Source organism: Lepidochelys kempii, chromosome 2, assembly GCF_965140285.1.
Source record: "Lepidochelys kempii isolate rLepKem1 chromosome 2, rLepKem1.hap1, whole genome shotgun sequence".
Classification (NCBI taxonomy): domain Eukaryota; kingdom Metazoa; phylum Chordata; order Testudines; family Cheloniidae; genus Lepidochelys; species Lepidochelys kempii.
In genome coordinates this window covers 27,433,948-27,454,392 of record NC_136381.1, presented here as the reverse complement: position 1 = coordinate 27,454,392, position 20,445 = coordinate 27,433,948, and positions in this window count along the sequence as shown.

Genomic DNA, 20,445 nt, shown 5'->3' with positions numbered 1-20,445 from the left:
GGCCTGATTCTGCACTGCCTTGCACTTTGAGTGATCTGTTAAGCTTGAGCAAAGTGAATGCAAAAGGGGTGTGTGAAACGCTACTACTTGTGTGAGTGAGTGGAGATTTCCACTTTAAATGCATATATGCAAATGAATTTACAAGAGGCAAAGCAGCAGAGAGTCAAACACTGTGTCTTTGATATTTATTAATTTTCACCTACCCTTTGTTTTTAACATCACACTGGGATACTAAATTTCCAGTACGGGCAGGCTTGAGAAAATAAAGCATCACCGGCTCAACAACAAGTGCACTTAGGCCTTGATTCAGCATAACACAAGCACATACTTAACATCAGTCCAATTGGCTTTAAAGGTAAGCACTTGCTAAGTGCTGTATGGGGCCATACTCATGCAACAAGTGAGAAACAGCTATTTAAGAATGAAAAAAGAGATATACACTAGATAGCCATATGGGTAGTCCCAAACTTTCCCCTTTCCCTGTTGTATATGAGAAAAGATTGTTAATTGTCTTTTCATTTACTTATCAGAACATTTTGTGTCCTATCCAACATAAAATACCTTGACTTTTTTTCAGCTCACCACTCCATATTGGCACTGTTTCCTTTCATCACAGATTTCACCTTTTCTACTTAACACATCCTTGAGTTCATATAGAACTTTCCCTAACTTCTGGCTAAAAAATAAAGGTAAAGTTATAACCCTTCTTTGCACAACTCCCTGGGAAGCTATCTTGAGCAAGAAATGAGTATATCACCCAAGTAGGGGGAAGCCCAAGATTCTCCCTACAGGATGTTTTAATTGCTGTGTCTCAGCCTCTTTGACATGTAAATGGAACACCACAGGCATTAAATACTCGGGGTCTAGCATCTTCAAGATCTTTATTCTACTGACAGACACAATTTAGATGATATAATTTCTGAAATTAAAAGACCCTGCTCCTGTTCCCATATAAATCAAGGGCAAAACTCCCCATTGGTTGCACCTGGAGTAGAATCAAACCTGGAGCATCATTAGTTCTTGTTGATCCCCTCTTCACTTTCCTGGAGGGATAACGTAGGAGTCTATTAAAATTTTTAAAACCTCTGACTCATTCCTGTACTAGTTCTGTATGACTCAGTTTATTCCCTGCCTCCTTTCACTTGCACATGTTGGCTGAGATTTTGCAATTACTTACACAAGTCAGTAATTTTATACATAACTAGACCTACTGAGTTTGGCTTATTGACTGAACTCAGTGGGGCTCGGTGTGGAGTCAATTGGAAGGCCAGGTTCTAAGTGGTCATGATCCTGCAAACACTTACACACATGAATATCTTTATGCACAAGTAGTCTCAATTAGTTCTAATCTAAGCCCTGATCCAGCAATTTACTCCATGCAGTTGGACACCTGAACCTATGTAGTGCCCCTTTGCCTTCAGTATGGCTCCTCACTGGCTAGGACGTCCACCCTTGGGTAGCCAGGTGCAGGACTGGGACCTTAGCCAATTCTTATGGTCCAGAATAATAAGTCAGGGATAAATATGAAATGATCACTTCTTCCAAAACTGTTTGAAAATGTCAATTTGTGGACATATTTTGTTACTATCTTTCTATTTTATTCTTTGACTCAGGGCCAGTTGGCTTGGCAAAACAAGGTTTTAGTAGAACTGGTTGAAAAATAGGAGAAAGTTCAGCAGAAAGTTCAGTAAATTGTGGAGTGTTTTCCATGCCTTTATGTCTAGCAACAGTCCAACTTTTCATTTTCTGAATTTTCTGTGGAATTTTTCAAAATCAAAGTTTTTTTTTATTTTGAAACTAGAAAATTTCCAAAAGGGAGCTTTGCATTTTTGAAATAAAACAATTCCAAATTTGACATGTTCTTATTTTGAAAAAAATCTAACCAATTAAAAGCTTCATAGTAGCAATACAATAACAATAGCTTTAAAAAAACAAGAGAGGAAACAAGGAGGCAGATTTTTCCAGGAAAGCCAAACAAATATTTAAAGTTTCTGCCACAAATTTAAAAAAAAAAAAAGAAAAACATTTAAAATATCCATGTGTTTTCCCATTAAGTTCCATATTTGAAAAAAGGGAACAATTCAATGAATTTTCATCTGAAAAATTCAGTTCCCCTTCCTTGGGTTCTTCTTTTGTCCTTCCTGCTGTTATGTGAATGACTCATCCCATGGTGCTATGATCAGCCTATAATTTTAACTACTGTAAAAAAAATCAGTGGGTTGAATTGAATATATGATTTTTTTCTCTAACAATGTTACGTTGGTTTAATTCCAACTAAAATATTAACAAAAAACACTTCTTGCCCAAAATATCAGGCTGAACTATGGTTTTGCAGATGACATTCTTTCTTTCTGTTTTTCAACTTTTCCCCCAAACTATAACAAAGGGGAAAATATAGCCAGAGTTGTATCACATTATCAGGCCAAATTCTGCTCACAGTTATAACTACTGCAATGGAGTTACTCTGGATTTTGCACTAATGTAACTGAGTAGATTTTGGTTCAATATTATCCTCTTCTGAAATTCAAACCAAATTTTACCTCTCTAATTGTCAATTTTTAGAGTATTTACAGTCTTTCAGAAGAAACATTCTTGATTACACTTTATATTAAGGAAAAATGTGCATTATAAATAAATCGTAATTTCCCCAATGTTTAAAGCTCAGGGATGATTTTATTGAGAAGAGGTAGATTTTTTTACAAATTTTGATACAATGTGTACATTAAACATAGTTTAAAAAACATTGAGTCAAAGGGAAGTAACATAAACCAGCAGTTAGTTGATGAGACTGGGAAACTTGGGTTTTGTTCCCAGTTTTGCTACTTAATTTTTGTGTGACTTTGGACAAATCACTCAGGCAAAAGTTTTAAACTTGGATGCTTCAAGTTATGCACTGAAATCCATATTCAGGCATCTAAATTTGTAGATAATGGAAGCTCTGGGTACTCTGATTCTCTGTGAATTAGGCCACTTATTTAGATGCCTAAATATGGATTTAGGTACCTGTCATAAATATAAAGGGAAGGGTAACCAACTTTCTCTATACGGAACTATAAAATCCCTCCTGGCCAGAGGCAAAACACTTTCCCCTGACCAAAATGACCAATGAGGAGACAAGTTACTTTCAAAGCTGGAGGGGTGGGGTGGGGGAATAAAGGGTCTGTCTGTGTGATGCTTTTGCTGGGAAAAGATCAGGAATGCTCTTCAGAACTCCTGTAAAAAGTTAGTAAGTAATCTAGCTAGAAATGCCTTAGATTTTCTTTTGTTAAATGGCTGGTAAAAAAGGTTGTGCTGAATTGAATGTATATTCCTGTTTTGTTTTGTTTTTTTGTCTTTTTGTAACTTAAGGTTTTGCCTAGAGGGATTCTCTATGTTTTGAATCTGAGTACCCTGTAAGGTATTTACCATCCTGATTTTACAGAGGTGATTCTTTTACTTTTTCTTTAATTAAAATTCTTCTTTTAAGAACCTGATTGCTTTTTCATTGTTCTTAAGATCCAAGGGTTTGGGTCTGTGTTCACCTATGCAAATTGGTGAGGATTTTTATCAAGCCTTCCCCAGTAAAGGGGGTGCAGGGCTTGGGGGGATATTTTGGGGGAAGACATCTCCAAGTGGGCTCTTTCCCTGTTCTTTGTTTAACACGCTTGGTGGTGGCAACATAGGGTTCAAGGACAAGGCAAAGTTTGTACCTTGAGGAAGTTTTTAACCTAAACTGGTAAGAATAAGCTTAGGGGGCCTTTCATGCAGGTCCCCACATCTGTACCCTAGAGTTCAGAGTGGGGAAGGAACCTTGACAGTGCCTAATTTCAGGCTTCCAAGCTTGAAAATGTTTGCCTTAACCTCTTAGTGCCATCTGCAAAGTGAGGATCAAAAATTCTTGCTTCAGAGGGATGGTCTGTTGGTTTATTAAAAATGTTTGTAAAGCATTTTAAAATCCTTGAATGATAGCTCCTTTGACATACAAGTGCAAAACCATTGTTTGTTATTATTATTATTATATGACATCCTCCATTAGCGGATGTTGCAACATCTTCTTTGCTAGATCGTCCCCCATAAGGCATTTGTATCTGTAACTTGATGAGCCAGTTCCAGACAACTGCTCCACTAGTCTATGTGAAGACCACAAGTAAGTTATCTGATGACTAAGAACCTGCATAAACCAGTGAAGAAAATTGTGGTGCTGTTCCCTTTGGTCAGTTAGTCCCTGTTGCTAGCTGTAGTGCAAAACCATTTACGAGTCTGCTGCAGAGGGAAGGGGAAGACAACGGCAAGAGTTGGTGTTGAGTGGGGCTCCTCTAGCTCTGTAGTCTGTTCCACCATGAAGACCACATTGTAGTAGCCAGGGAGGCAAAGAGGAGCCTTCTCACTGCAAGACTAAAGATACAGTGGAGAAGAGAGATTGGAAGAGAGAAGAGAGGCTTTAGGCGAGTGCTCAGGTGGAAAGGGGGAGGAAGAATGGATGGAAGCAGTGGTGAGCATGCTTAGGGTATAGGGGAGAACTGAGAGGAAAGAGAGTATTGACAGGCTAATGGTCCTTGTGGAGGTCCAGTTGACAAACCTTTGTTCCCTCTATGAGGATCAGTCTCTTAAAAATATGAACCCCTGTTAATAAGATGTAAGAGAGAACCTCTTCTTTCTCCTTTCTATTATAACAAAGCAGGATTAGTGATCAATCTCTTAGGAAGCCCATGCAAAGGAGCTGTTCTAAGTCCTATTGCTGGACTGGCCAAAAGGCACTGACCCCAATAAAGCCATTACTTTATTTTAAGAAGGAGAGTTTAACTTTCTCCTCTGAGATTCAGGTCACATGCAATTCTCACTGATGCCAAAGGGAGCTGCATGCATAGATTAAGGGGATGATACGAACTTGAAACATTACATAGTTCAGCAACATGGAGTTATGGATTGCAAGAGACTGCAGGAATGTGGTTGTAATTTGTGAGGCTGCTTCCGTACCACAATGTCATGTGGCTGTGCTACTATATCAGGATATGAGCAGCTTGAACCTGTTAACCACATGATCGGTCCTTCTGGTTTCAGAAAGTCGACTTCTCCCAACCCTGATTTGATTTCCGTACTCACTTTGTCCAGGATCTGCCCCACCCACATGGCAGCTGCTACATTAGCACTGATTTTGGCACAGGTGTTCTGTGAGCAGTGTTCTGTGAGCAGCTGTGCTTACATCTGTTGGTAACACATGAATTTCAACTGTTAAAGTGCAGCATTCTCCTGCCTTCAGCCTGCCTGTAACAAAGGCAGAAGCACAGATGTATAAAATTCTGTACATCCATATTTTGAGTAATACAGCTCAGCATTTACATTATTCCTCAGGCAACCAACACACCTTCCCGCCACCACATCTGCGGTCTCCTACTACCCAATTTAGCCCCTGCAATGGCTTTAAACTCAGAACACTACAGTGTAACCATTAACCTCCACTTGCTTGTAACTCAAACACCAAGGTGCAGACAATGAAAGGCCTCTCTTTTAATTCAACACTACATGAAATGTTATCTTTCTTTTCTCCTTTTTTTCATCCTCTTCTTCTCTCGCTTTTGACAAGCCTTTGTCTTTCTCCTCTGACATCAATACCAGCAGGGGTCAGGCAAGCTGTTAGAATCAGCGGATGGTACAAGCACAGATGGGCAACTTTCAAGGAACAACAAAAGGAAAACTGGAAACTTCAGAAACTAGCACCCACAAGTTTAGGTTGCTCAGCTACTGGTAACAGATACGTACTTTGTGCCTTGAATCAAATATGTAGCATCCACTCAACTCTTGCGTCAAAGTTCCTCAGTGAAATTGCGTTACACCTATGTGAGTCTTTTTTCTATGGATCAAAATCTATATTCATGAGCTATATCAAACAGGCCAAAAAAAAAGGAAAGTATTTTTAAGCTTAACCATCTTGATAGAAAAGCACTGACTATTCAGCATGCCTAAACTTATGGTGTCTTCTACAAAGTAAGATAAAGACTGTTTTTAACACATCATCTCCCCCAAATCAATTCTGTTTCCAATCTGCTAAACCATTTACATCTTTGGAATGGATGGCAAGGAAATGATAGCAGGGTAAGGCATATTGAGATTTCAAGATTTCCATTTCTTGAAACACTGTTACTCACAACTTTTATAATGAGCAACCATGGCCCTACACAAGTTGTCAGAGTTGCTTTCCCATTTAAAGTTGACAACTCTAAATATTGAGGGTCAAATCCTGGCCCCACTGGTGTCAATGGCCAAACTTCCATAGGATTTAATAGGGCAAGAATTTCGTGCTTATCAAAGTAGGTACTTGTGTGCCTCCATCCCCCATAGTACCTGAGCATCACCCAAGATTGCAAAATAGAAATGACTGGCAGCATGTTGTGGGAGGTCATGGTGGCGGAAGGATTGATGATATGGTATTGACAAGTCTATCCTGAATCTCATCATCTTTGTTGTTTTCTTAAAGCCCTAGATCTTGGAGGCCAGTGATTATACCAGAATTTGTGCTTTCATTAAAAAATAAACAAAAACCAGTAAGTTTATCGCCCTCATGGTTGCAGAGATAAACCTGAAAAAGGTTTCAGAGTAACAGCCGTGTTAGTCTGTATTCGCAAAAAGAAAAGGAGTACTTGTGGCACCTTAGAGACTAACCAATTTATTAGAGCATAAGCTTTCGTGAGCTACAGCTCACTTCCTCAGATGCATATCGTGGAAACTGCAGCAGGCTTTATATATACACAGAGAATATGAAACAATACCTCCTCCCACCCCACTGTCCTGCTGGCAATAGCTTATCTAAAGTGATCATCAGGTGGGCCATTTCCAGCACAAATCCAGGTTTTCTCACCCTCCACCCCCCCACACAAATTCACTCTCCTGCTGGTGATAGCCCATCCAAAATGACAACTCTTTACACAATGTGCATGACAATCAAATCAAGGGGGTGGGGGGGATGTGAGAAAACCTGGATTTGTGCAGGAAATAGCCCAACTTGATTGTCATGCACATTGTGTAAAGAGTTGTCACTTTGGATGGGCTATCACCAGCAGGAGAGTGAATTTGTGTGGGGGGGTGGAGGGTGAGAAAACCTGGATTTGTGCAGGAAATAGCCCAACTTGATTGTCATGCACATTGTGTAAAGAGTTGTCACTTTGGATGGGCTATCACCAGCAGGAGAGTGAATTTGTGTGGGGGGGTGGAGGGTGAGAAAACCTGGATTTGTGCAGGAAATAGCCCAACTTGATTGTCATGCACATTGTGTAAAGAGTTGTCACTTTGGATGGGCTATCACCAGCAGGAGAGTGAATTTGTGTGGGGGGGTGGAGGGTGAGAAAACCTGGATTTGTGCTGGAAATGGCCCACCTGATGATCACTTTAGATAAGCTATTACCAGCAGGACAGTGGGGTGGGAGGAGGTATTGTTTCATATTCTCTGTGTATATATAAAGCCTGCTGCAGTTTCCACGATATGCATCTGAGGAAGTGAGCTGTAGCTCATGAAAGCTTATGCTCTAATAAATTGGTTAGTCTCTAAGGTGCCACAAGTACTCCTTTTCTTTTTGCAAACCTGAAAAAGTGAACCTTAAAGGTTTAAAAATCAGATGGCAAATAAAAAGAACTCCATATTATTATTTTTAAAATCTCATGATGTTTAAGCCAATCTCATGATGGTCTGGGGACTGTCTCATGATTTTTGAATGCTTGGGATTGGTACTATTGTGATATTTCAGTCCCACAGAGGGCCAATCCCATGGAGAAGAGTATTTAATAGAAGGAGAGTCCAATTCCCTGTCTCTGTCTATGCAGTGAGAAATCAGATCAGAGCACACAGTGACCTGTGTTGCTAAGAAGCTGGGCACCTGCATTCTGTAACATTTGGAACCATAATACATGTCTGTGGATATGAATATGTATTTTTACTCATGTTTTACCTCTCTCCCTTCAGGAACCCCTACAACTTGCCCAGGCTCCTCCCTTGCACTACTCCCCCCAACTCCCCAGTTCAACAGTTATTCTAACTTTGATATATCAAAAGTGGTTCTATTTTAACCCCACCATCTAACTCTTCAGTATTGTCTCAGCCAACTAGAGTGTGTTTAGAAAAGTAAATATATAATAAATATATTTGATTAAAGATGGCTGGAAATTTTTCATAATATTGGTGAACAATTTCAATGAAAAAATGGTTGAAGTGTTCACAAAAATGATCGTAAACATTTGGTCCTATTTTTTCCCATTGAAATGCAAAATTCAGAATATTGTGGTTTCTGCTATACTTTTTTCAAACTGTTCATGAAATGTCTATATTTCAATGAAAAAATGGGATGGCTTTTTAATGAAAAGGTCATCCCATTTTTCAACGACTTTGATATTACACCAAGCCACACCTACATGACCTACATTCATGGAGACAAGGAAGATGAAGGAAAGCTAGTTTGGACTTTTCTGACCCAGCTGACATGTTCTCAGCCCTGTCTTGGCAATGACAGAGAGAGAGAGTTACCTTTGTTTTGATGAGTTCCTAGAAGTATCTATGCTTCAAATGTGAGTATATTTCTAAATGAGAGCATTCCTACCATTTTTGCCAGTCATATCTGTCTTGCAGCTTCTCAAATACAGCTTATAGGCATTTTCTGTGCCCTCATCATGGCCTTTTCCATTTCATTCACTTAACTGGTTAGGGACTGAGGAGAGACTGTCAATTAACACTTATGAAAGACAACTGTAGTCTCAGATTCCCACTGATTTCACTGAGAGTTGGATCTGATCACTATTCCTATTCAGATTTTTAAAATTGTATTTGGAACAAATATAAGGACTTAAAACCTCTCCAATTATTGTCATATCAAGATACAAAATCCAGGCTGATTCTTTAGAAGTGTTGTTGGAGGTAAAGTGTTATATATTTAATGTGTACACAGGCAAATTATTATATGGTAGATGCTTCCTTTCATCACTGGCGTTTACAGGGATCATATGATAACATTGTAAGCTCTTTGGGGCATGAACCATTTTTTTTGTTCTGTCTTTGCACAGCACCTAGCAGAAAGGGGCCTTTGCACAACTAGGACTCATAGACACTACTACAATAAAAATAAATAATAACAATAATAATAAATTACACCAGTGGAAAGATTCCTATTGACAATAATCAGAACTGTTACAGTTAATTCACTAACACAAAAAGGACTGAAGTAGCAATCATTTGGCAATGCAGAGTAACTGCAATTTTGAAATCATCATGCAGTGTACTCTTTCCCTTTATTTGTATTTTACTAACATGGCAGGTTTCATGTTAACTGGCAAAATGTTATTTCTATAGGAACAAATGGGAAGACTGATAATAGCACCCTGACATGAACAGCAGTGTTACTTAAAATATGACTTTTTAAAGATGCTCACCTGTGCAAGGTCTAGGAGACGATCTCTTTATTTAAGCAAAAGTAGTCAGATCATAGAATGCGGGTTAGCTGTAGCTTCCAAACTTCATGGCAGGACACTGGTACCTAACTTAGAGCTTTTACTAATGAGCTAAAACTTGATGGCCCAAACCTGCTCCCATTTAAGTAACTGAAAAAACTCATGATGGCTTAAATGGAAACCAGATCAGGCTCTTAATTTGTAGTGCATGGAAAATGGAAATATGATTAAATCACAGCTTCTGCCACCAAGTGCCAGCTAAAAATGTTAATGCTCCAGGGGCAGCTCATAATTAATGCACTGAAAATATACAGCAAGTATATAGGTTCCTCAAAGGCACAATCCTAGTCCTATTTAACTGGTGCTTTGGCATAACCCTTTGCTGGAGAGGTCTTCTTTGCAAAGTTACATATTCACTATCATTATCCGGAGCCAAACAGACAAGAGAGTCTGAAGAATTCAGTGCAGACAGCAACGACTCAATTTCCCTCTAAAGTAATGGTGTGAGCAATCTCACACCATTACTCCCAACTCCAGTAAGTTCATCGTGTCTGCGTTACTGCCTACTAACTGCACATACAAAAAGAGAAACAACGAATTTCCCCCTGCCCCCACATCTCATTTGTATAATGGACTTGAGCATGATGGGAGTTTTCACATCATGGATGAGCAGCCTAACTGATAAAGAAAAAAAGGTTGTCAGCAACCAGAGGCATATGTTGTACAGAAACAGCATGGCAGACTAAGCCAGCTCTACTGGAGGAAAGTAAAATCCTATTTCTAGTATCCAGCAGTACTGTAGCTATCAGGTGATTTGCAACAGAAATCCAAGTTATATATTTTTGCTGCTATAACATATCTATGTACATTGGCTGAACACCTATTTAAGGAAAAATTAAAAAAAAAACAACTAACCTATTAACATGTAAGTTTCAACTGGTTCTTCTCTGCTTAAATAAAATGATGGCCTGTGTAAACAGAACAAGGTATATGTGTAGTATATTCAGTTGAATAAACAGTTTGCATATTAATATAAACTGCCTAGGTGCTTTAATGTGCAAGCGTTGCGTCAGACTCTTAGTTATAGACTTCAGAACTCAAAAGGGAATTTGTATATTCAGGTTTCTGAATCATATCCTCAGTGACTGAGTGACTCCCTTGTTCACACTGGCTTTTTTCTCAGAGATATCAGCCAGCCCTACGAAGTTACGCTAGATTGGTAAATGCATCTATTTCTTTACATCAGAAATATTTTTTCCCGTGGCTTCAAAACAGAAACATGTTTTAGAAATTGTCTTGAAATGGAAATACTCATAAGTTTGTTACATCTATGGCAATGTCATTCATTGCTTAAAACACACTCCTGGTAAATTTGACTTAAACAAAAAGAGAGATGAAAAATATAAAAAACTGTTTCAGGTAACAGTCTCCTTTTCTGTTCTATACGCCATCCTGGGCTTGTGTTTATAGAATTTCATTGTTGACTGCCATTAAAACAATATAATTAGACATTTTTGTATGGATAGCTATATTAAACCCTTCTCCTTTTATGCACAATAATAAAAGAATCTCAAAAGTAAGAGGGCTTCCCCCGATCAGTACTCAGATAAATTAACAAATGATATTGATTCCCAGGCACAATGTTACCAAAAACCATGGGTTCCTTTAAAAAAGCCAGCATGCAGGCTACAGTTCAGTATCACTAACTGCAGTGCCTACCAGCACAGCTAAAAGAAGGGGGGTGGGAGGGGAAATCCAACCCATAATACTGCAGCATTGACTTCTCTCTTAATTCCAGGTGCTGATGTCACTCCAATCTGCCCTGTATCATGACAGAGTTTCAATATCCAAAGAACGTGGAAATAAACAGATTATTAGTAAAATGCATTGACTGTACATGCTGCTGAGCAAGGAATTGTTGGCAGTACGAAAGCAGTTTGCTCACCCAGAGATAGGGGTGCCAACCCTCCAGGATTGTCCTGGAGTCTCCAGGAATTAAAGATTAATCTTTAAGTAAAGATTATGCCATGTGATGAAACCTCCAGGAATATTTCCAGTCACAATTGGCAACCCTTCCCACAGATTCTGGTATAGTTTCTGCCATGCTGGGCATAAGGGAGTGAGGTTGGGCAAGATATAGGAAGCCAGTTACCCCCATCTTACTAGTAAGACAGGATCTCTCTCTCATTCTCAAACAGACTGAAAGAGGGGGCTCAGATAGTGTGTGGCCATGTGCAGGACCAAGCACATGATGGGCTGGGGGAGGAGTACATTCCGCCCTGAGGTTTACTAGCACTTTCTTCCCAAAACCAGTTGATATAATACTGCCTGTCTGGACAGATTCCCAAAGCAGAGGAACTATCTGTTCCCCCTGCAATGTTAGCGATGTTTAACCCATACTAGATTATATATATATATATATATATATATATATATATATATAATATTCACCTTGAATATAGTTTAGCTTGAACAATCCCCAAATGCTTCACAAACTCCTGTCTATAAATACGTATCTCTAACATGCATCACTTCTGGGATTAAGAGCAACTAGTAGACAAACAATGGAGAGTACATTGTGCAATAGCAAGGGGAAGGGCAGAGGAGAAGGAATGCTATAGGGTCATTATTGTCTGTGCAGAGCAGACAGGATTTTGACTTCTGAAGTCTCAGCTGAAGAGGACCTCTCATTGTAAACTGTTTGGGCCTAGACGTATAAATCCTTAGAATGATGAAGGTCTGAGTTGGCCATTGGGAATTCAAGGAGTGTAGGGTATTTCAAGCCCAATTCTTATGCCCTCTGATCTATGGAATAAATCTGTAGCTACAACAAAGAATTACTTTACAGTAATAAAGAACAATCAGCCCATCTGACTGCTAAGTGACTGGATATTGCTGACCAGGCAGCTCTGCAGGAAGGTGCGTTGCTGCAGTTCTTAGATTGTTCCACTGATGAATGGCTCCAATTTGTGGTTTTGCTGAAACTTTATCGATTCATATTTTCCCCTTCTGTAATAAGGGCCTCAGCTACATCAGTCTTGATATTTATGCACAAAACTTCCTTTGACATCATTGGGAGTTATACATGACTACCTGGCACCAGGATTTAGTTCTAAAACTTTATGGCACCCTGAGGGCACATTTTTGTGTATTTTACATGGTCTCATTTGCAGTTATCCTTGGGTACAGTCACTCATCTCTACATCACAGTCCTACTGTATAATCAAGAACTAGAACTATTTATGAGACACCATCTAGTACAAATAAAGGTATCCTCAGGGCACCATGCAAATGTACAAAACTGATGTAATATTCATGCATCTGCGTTCCATTATTAATATTTCTTCTTAGCATGTTCAGTGAGTTTCTCTGTCATGAAATTTATTCATGGAAATATCAAAACAGAGGGAAACAATGAAATTGGCAGGGTCGAGGGGGAGGGAGGAGAAAGAAAGAGGAAATATACAAGTGTGGGTGGTAGATTTAATATCAAAGTAGCTGTACAAATGATCAAGGGACACCAGAAGAGAACACCAAATATGTATATTAGAATCATAATATATCAGGGTTGGAAGGGATCTCAGGAGGTCATCCAGTCCAACCCCCTGCTCAAAGCAGGACCAATCCCCAACTAAATTATCCCAGCCAGGGCTTTATCAAGCCTGACCTTAAAAACTTCGAAGGAAGGAGATTCCACCACCTCCCTAGGTAATGCATTCCAATGTTTCACCACCCTCCTAGTGAAAAGGTTTTTCCTAATATCCAACCTAAACCTCCCCCACTGCAACTTGAGACCATTACTCCTCATTCTGTCATCTGCTACCACTGAGAACAGTCTAGAGCCATCCTCTTTGGAACCCCCTTTCAGGTAGTTGAAAGCAGCTATCAAATTCCCCCTCATTCTTCTCTTCCGCAGACTAAACAATCCCAGTTCCCTCAGCCTCTCCTCATAAGTCATGTGTTCCAGTCCCCTAATCATTTTTGTTGCCCTCCGCTAGACTTTTTTCAATTTTTCCACATCCTTCTTGTAGTGTGGGGCCCAAAACTGGACACAGTACTCCAGATGAGGCCTCACCAGTGTCCAATAGAGGGGAAAGATCACGTCCCTCGATCTGCTGGCAATGCCCCTACTTATACATCCCAAAATGCCATTGGCCTTCTTGGCAACAAGGGCACACTGTTGTCTCATATCCAGCTTCTCGTCCACTGTAACCCCTAGGTCCTTTTCTGCAGAACTGCTGCCTACCCATTCAGTCCCTAGTCTGTAGCGGTGCATGGGATTCTTCCGTCCTAAGTGCAGGACTCTGCACTTGTCTTTGTTGAACCTCATCAGATTTCTTTTGGCCCAATCCTCTAATTTGTCTAGGACCCTCTGTAACCTATCCCTACCCTCAAGCATATATGCCACTCCTCCCAGTTTAGTGTCATCTGAAAACTTGATGAGGGTGCAATGCACGCCATCCTCCAGATCATAATGAAGATACTGAACAAAACCAGTCCCATGGCCGACCCTTGGGGCACTCCACTTGATACCGGCTGCCAACTAGACATGGAGCCATTGATCACTACCCGTTGAGCCTGACAATCTAGCCAGCTTTCTATCCACCTTATAGTCCATTCATCCAGCCCATACGTCTTTACCTTGCTGGCAAGAATATTGTGGGAGACCGTGTCAAAAGCTTTGCTAAAGTCAAGGAATAAGATGTCCACAGCTTTCCCCTCACCCACAGAGCCAGTTATCTCATCATAGAAGGCAATTAGATTAATCAGGCATGACTAGCCCTTGGTGAATCCATGCTGACTGTTCCTGATCACTTTCCTCTCCTCTAAGTGTTTCAGAATTGATTCCTTGAGGACCTGCTCCATGATTTTTCCAGAGACTGAGGTGAGGCTGACTGGCCTGTAGTTCCCAGGATCCTCCTCCTTCCCTTTTTTAAAGATGGGACTACATTAGCCTTTTTTCAGTCGTCCAGGACCTCCCCCAATCGCCATGAGTTTTCAAAGATAATGGCCAATGGCTCTGCAATCACAGCCGCCAACTCCTTTAGCACTTTCGGATGCAGTGCATCCGGCCCCATGGACTTGTTCTCATCCAGCTTTTCTAAATAGTTCTGAACCACTTCTTTCTCCACAGAGGGCTGGTCACCTCCTCCCCATGCTGTGCTGCCCAGTGCAGCAGTCTGGGAGCTGACCTTGTTCGTGAAGACAGAGGCAAAAAAAGCATTGAGTACATTAGCTTTTTCCACATCCTCTGTCACTAGGTTGCCTCCCTCATTCAGTAAGAGGTCCACACTTTCCTTGACTTTCTTCTTGTTGCTAACATACCTGAAGAAACCCTTCTTGTTACTCTTAACATCTCTTGCTAGCTGCAACTCCAAGTGTGATTTGGCCTTCCTGATTTCACTCCTGCATGCCTGAGCAATATTTTTATACTCTTCCCTGGTCATTTGTCCAATCTTCCACTTCTTGTAAGCTTCTTTTTTGCGTTTAAGAACAGCAAGGATTTCACTGTTAGGCCAAGCTGGTCGCCTGCCATATTTACTCTTCTTTCTACACATCGGGATGGTTTGTCTCTGTAACCCCAATAAGGATTCTTTAAAATACAGCCTGCTCACCTGGATTCCTTTCCCCCTCATGTTATTCTCCCAGGAGATCCTGCCCATCAGTTCCCTGAGGGAGTCAAAGTCTGCTTTTCTGAAGTCCAGGGTCCGTATTCTGCTGCTCTCCTTTCTTCCTTGTGTCAGGATCCTGAACTTGACCATCTCATGGTCGCTGCCTCCCAGGTTCCCATTCACTTTTGCTTACCCTACTAATTCTTCCCAGTTTGTGAGCAGCAGGTCAAGAAGAGCTCTGCCACAAGTTGGTTCCTCCAGCACTTGCACCAGGAAGTTGTCCACTGTACTTTCCAGAAATTTCCTGGATTGTCTGTGCACCGCTGTATTGCTCTCCCAGCAGATATCAGGGTGATTGAAGTCTCCCATGAGAACCAGGGCCTGCAATCTAATAAGGTCCATTAGTTGCCGGAAGAAAGCCTCATCCACCTCATCCCCCTGGTCCGGTGGTCTATAGCAAAAAGAAAAGAAGTACTTGTGGCACCTTAGAGACTAACCAATTTATTAGAGCATAAGCTTTCGTGAGCTACAGCTCACTTCATCAGACTCCCACCATGACATCACCCTTGCTGCTCACACTTCTAAACTTAATCCAGAGACACTCAGGTTTTTCTGCAGTTTCATACCAGAGCTCTGAGCAGTCATACTGATCCCTTACATACAATGCAACTCCCCAACCTTTTCTGCCCTGCCTGTCCTTCCTGAACAGTTTATATCCATCCACGACAGTACTCCAGTCATGGGAATTATCCCCCCAAGTCTCTGTTATTCCAATCACATCATAATTCCTTGACTGTGCCAGGACTTTCAGTTCTCCCTGCTTGTTTTCCAGGCTTCTTGCATTTTTGTTTACAGGCACTTAACATAACTCACTGATTGTCCTGCTTTCTCAGTATGAGGCAGGAGCCCTCCCCTCTTGTGCTCTCCTGCTCGTGCTTCCTCCCGGTATCCCATGTCCCCACTTACCTCAGGGCTTTGGTCTCCTTCCCCCGGTGAACCTAGTTTAAAGTCCTCGTCACTAGGTTAGCCAGCCTGCTTGCGAAGATGCTCTTCCCTCTCTTCGTTAGGTGGAGCCCGTCTCTGCCTAGCACTTCCTCCTTCTTGGAACACCATCCCATGATCAAAGAATCCAAAGCCTTCTCTCTGACACCACCTGCGTAGCCATTCGTTGACTTCCACGATTCGACGGTCTCTACCCAGGCCTTTTCCTTCCACGGGGAGAATGGATGAGAACACCACTTGCACCTCAAACTCCTTTATCCTTCTTCCCAGAGCCACGTAGTCTTGGCAGTATCACTGGTGCCCACGTGAAGAAGCAGGAAGGGATAGCGATCCGAGGGATTGATGATTCTCGGCAGTCTCTCCGTCACATCGTGAATCCTAGCTCCTGGCAAGCAGCAGACTTCTCGGTTTTCCTGGTCAGGCTGGCAGATAGATGACTCAGTCCCCCTGAGGAGAGAGTCCCCGACCACCACCACCTACCTCTTTCTCTTGGGAGTGGTGGTCGTGGAACCCCGATCCCTAGGACAGTGCATCTCATGCCTTCCAATCGGCAGAGTCTCCTTCTGTTCCCTTCCCTCAGATGTATCATCTAGTCCACTCTCCGTATTAGTACCTGTGGAGAGAACATGAAAATGGTTGCTTACCTGTCTCTGCGTTGCTGGTACATGGACTCTCCCCTTTCTTCTTCTGGAGGTCACATTCTGCCAAATTTCTTCACCGTCCTCCTGTCCCCGCTGCGCAGCCTGTTCTGAATCTTCAGAACATTGTGTCCGTAGAAGCATATCCTGACGTCTGTCCAGGAAATCTTCGGTTTCTCTTATGCAAAGCAGGGTCGATACTTGTTTCTCCAGACCTTGAACCTCCTCCAATATGGAGACCAGCTTGCACTTTGTACAGACAAAGTCACTTCTGTCCTGTGGAAGAAAGACAAACATGGCACATCCAGTGCAGGTCACAACAGCTGAATGCTCCCCATCCATATTATCTTCCTTCTATGAGCTTCCTCAGGAGTTGTAGTAACTACTCACAGAAGCCTGCAAGATGTAAGCTTCAGTGGGCTCTTCCCAGGCAAACTCCCTCTGTTAGCCTCTCTGCTGTTCACGGCTCAGTTGGCTCGCAGGTGACTGTCTTTTTGTAAAAGTCAGGCCCACTCAAGGGTCACCTGGAACAAAGCACTCCCAATTCACACTTTTCAAACAATCAATCAAGCACACGGTCAAACTGTCTGCACAACAGACACTCAGATACTCACCAACACAGCCCCCCAGTGCAACCCTTAGCGTACCTCCTCTCAGACAGATCCCAGGCAAACTCCCTCTGTTAGTTGTATTAAAGAAAGGTTGATCTGAATGAGAATATATCATACAGCACCATAAAAACGATACTGTTTTCACTTTCAACACATTGTTCCACTGTACAATGTTAAGACCGATTTAGATTAGATGCTCCTTTGGTCTTGACAACAATTAAAGCTCTACCATACTTTTAAGGCACTAGTCCATAATATCTCCTACAACTTCCCAGTAGACTGTGGAAATGTAGCCACTGCAAAGGGGAAATGTGGCAATATGAACTCTCCTCTGCAACCAGTCAGCTGCACAAAAGGGGAGGTAGGGACCCATCCTCTGCATTCTTCCTGTCCCTTCAGGAGATGATTAGTAATGCTAGCTCCACACAATCCTTGCATCCAGATAGATGCAAGAACTGTCAATCTAAGTTGCCTTGTAGGGGGAACAAATAAATGGGAAGGCTCCTTGTAGCCTATTGTCCCTGCACAACTGCACAGCAACTACTTACTTTCCGTGATCTATGCCTTGAGGAGCTAACTCTAAACAAAGGGATGGCTCCAACAACATACTGCTGTCTCTCACACGAAGAAACTAAACATAACCACAATGGGTCAGAATCACCTCTGGAGCCACCAGGGGCAAATTCGTTTACTCCATGGCTTCAGTGGTGCTAGGTGAGAGATTAGGTAAGCCCATTATGTCAGACACATATATTTAGTTAACCTGTGCTTAAAAACAACAAAACAGGGCACAACTTGACCACAAAGCTGCAAGCACTGGTTGTTTGCACACTTCAGTTTGAAACTAATGACTCAGGAGGACAACTGTGTGGATAATGGATTTTTTTTGGTTTGCTGGCAATTCTGAAAAATATAAAAAAAACTTTGGGGGAAACCCAAAATAATTATATTTTTTAAAAATTTTCAGCAAATTGCAGAGTTGAAAAAGTTGAAAAAATTCTTTGTTCAGCAGAAAATGAGACCATCTGAGCATTTAACTGAAGGAAATTTTGAAACGAAAAGTAATTTTGAATTGGAAAATCACAAGTGGAGAGCCAGTGTTAACAGGACCAATTTGATCAGGGTGCATGTAATCCACTCCCAATAATAGATGTCAACTCCAGGAGAGGCAAAGCTGCTTTTGTAATGAGCCAGCCACTCCCAGTCCCTATTCAGGCCCAAATTAAATTGGCAAATGAATTTTAGTTCTGCTGTTTCTCTTTGAAGTCTGTTTCTGAAGTTTTTTTGTTCAAGTATAGCTACTTTTAAATCTGTTATAGAATGTCCAGGAAGATTGAGGTGTTCTCCTACTGGCTTTTGTTTGTTACCATTCCTGATGTCCGATTTGTGTCCATTTATTCTTTTACGTAGGGACCGTCTGGTTTGGCCAATGTAGGGGTATTGCTGACACATGATGGTTTGGCAGAGGGGTATTGCTGACACATGATGTGGGGCAGTGCACAGTTCAGTGGTATGTTGAAAATATTCCTTGAGTCGGAGACGATGAAAGTAGGCTCAGTATAATAATGCCTACATCTGTAATTTTCAATCCATGCATCTGATGAAGTGGGTTCTAGCCCATGAAAGCTTATGCCCAAATAAATCTGTTAGTCTTTAAGGTGCCACCGGACTCCTTGTTGTTTTTGTGGATACAGACTAAAGGCTACCCCCCGATACATAAAACAATGCCTGGCTTACATTAATACCAGGTTACATTAATACCAGGGTTCTTTGACCTACCAGAAGAAGACATAACAGGAATCAATGGCTGGAAGTTAAAGCTAGACAATTTCAAATTACAGTAGACACGTGATGTTAGAAACACCATTTTTATGAATGAGTTTTTCAAATCATTTCTCCAATGGAAAAAAAAAACCCACATAATGAAAATGATGTCAATGAAGAACAAATGGCTCTCCCTTCACATTCCAATGCCTTCCCCAAGGGTTGGTCCTGGGGCCGGTTTTGTTCAATATCTTCATAAATGATCTGGAGGATGGTGTGGATTGCACCCTCAGCAAGTTTGCAGATGACACTAAACTGGGAGGAGAGGTAGATACTCTGGAGGATAGGGATAGGATACAGAGGGGACCTAGACAAATCAGAGGATTGGGCCAAAAGAAATCTGATGAGGTTCAACAAGGACAAGTGCAGAGTCCTTCACTTAGGATGGAAGAATAGGGACCGAATGGGTAGGCAGCAGTTCTGCAGAAAATGACCTAGAGGTTACAGTGGACGAGAAGCTGGATATGAGTCAACAGTGTGCCCTTGTTGCCAAGAAGGCCAATGGCATTTTGGGATGTATAAGTAGGGGCATTGCCAGCTGATCGAGGGACGTGATCATTCCCCTCTATTGGACACTGGTGAGGCCTCATCTGGAGTACTGTGTCCAGTTTTGGGCCCCACACTACAAGAAGGATGTGGAAAAATTGGAAAGAGTCCAGCGAAGGGCAACAAAAATGATTAGGGGACTGGAACACATGACTTATGAGGAGAGGCTGAGGGAACTGGGGATGTTTAGTCTATGGAAGAGAAGAATGAGGGGGGATTTGATAGCTGCTTTCAACTACCTGAAAGGGGGTTCCAAAGAGGATGGATCTAGACTGTTCTCAGTGGTAGCTGATGACAGAACAAGGAGTAATGGTCTCAAGTTGCAGTGGGGGAGATTTAGGTTGGATATTAGGAAAAACTTTTTCACTAGGAGGGTGGTGAAACACTGGAATGCGTTACCTAGGGAGATGGTGGAATCTCCTTCCTTAGAAGTTTTTAAGGTCAGGCTTGACAAAGCCCTGGCTGGGATGATTTAATTGGGGATTGGTCCTGCTTTGAGCAGGGGGTTCCTGAGGTCCCTTCCAACCCTGATATTCTATGATTCATTACAACTCTCTAGTCTAACCTGAGGATTAACACAGACCACAGAATTGCACCAAGTGATTCTTGCATCAAACCCATAATTTCCATCTGAACTAGAGGATCTCCTTTAGAAAAGCATGCAATCTTCATTTAAAGACTTCAAGTGATGGAGAATGCACCATGTCTAGGTAAGTTGTTTCCCTGGTTAACTACTCTCTTACTATAAACAAAATTGTACCTTTTTTCTTGTCTGAATTTGCCTAGCTTCAGCTTCCAGCCATT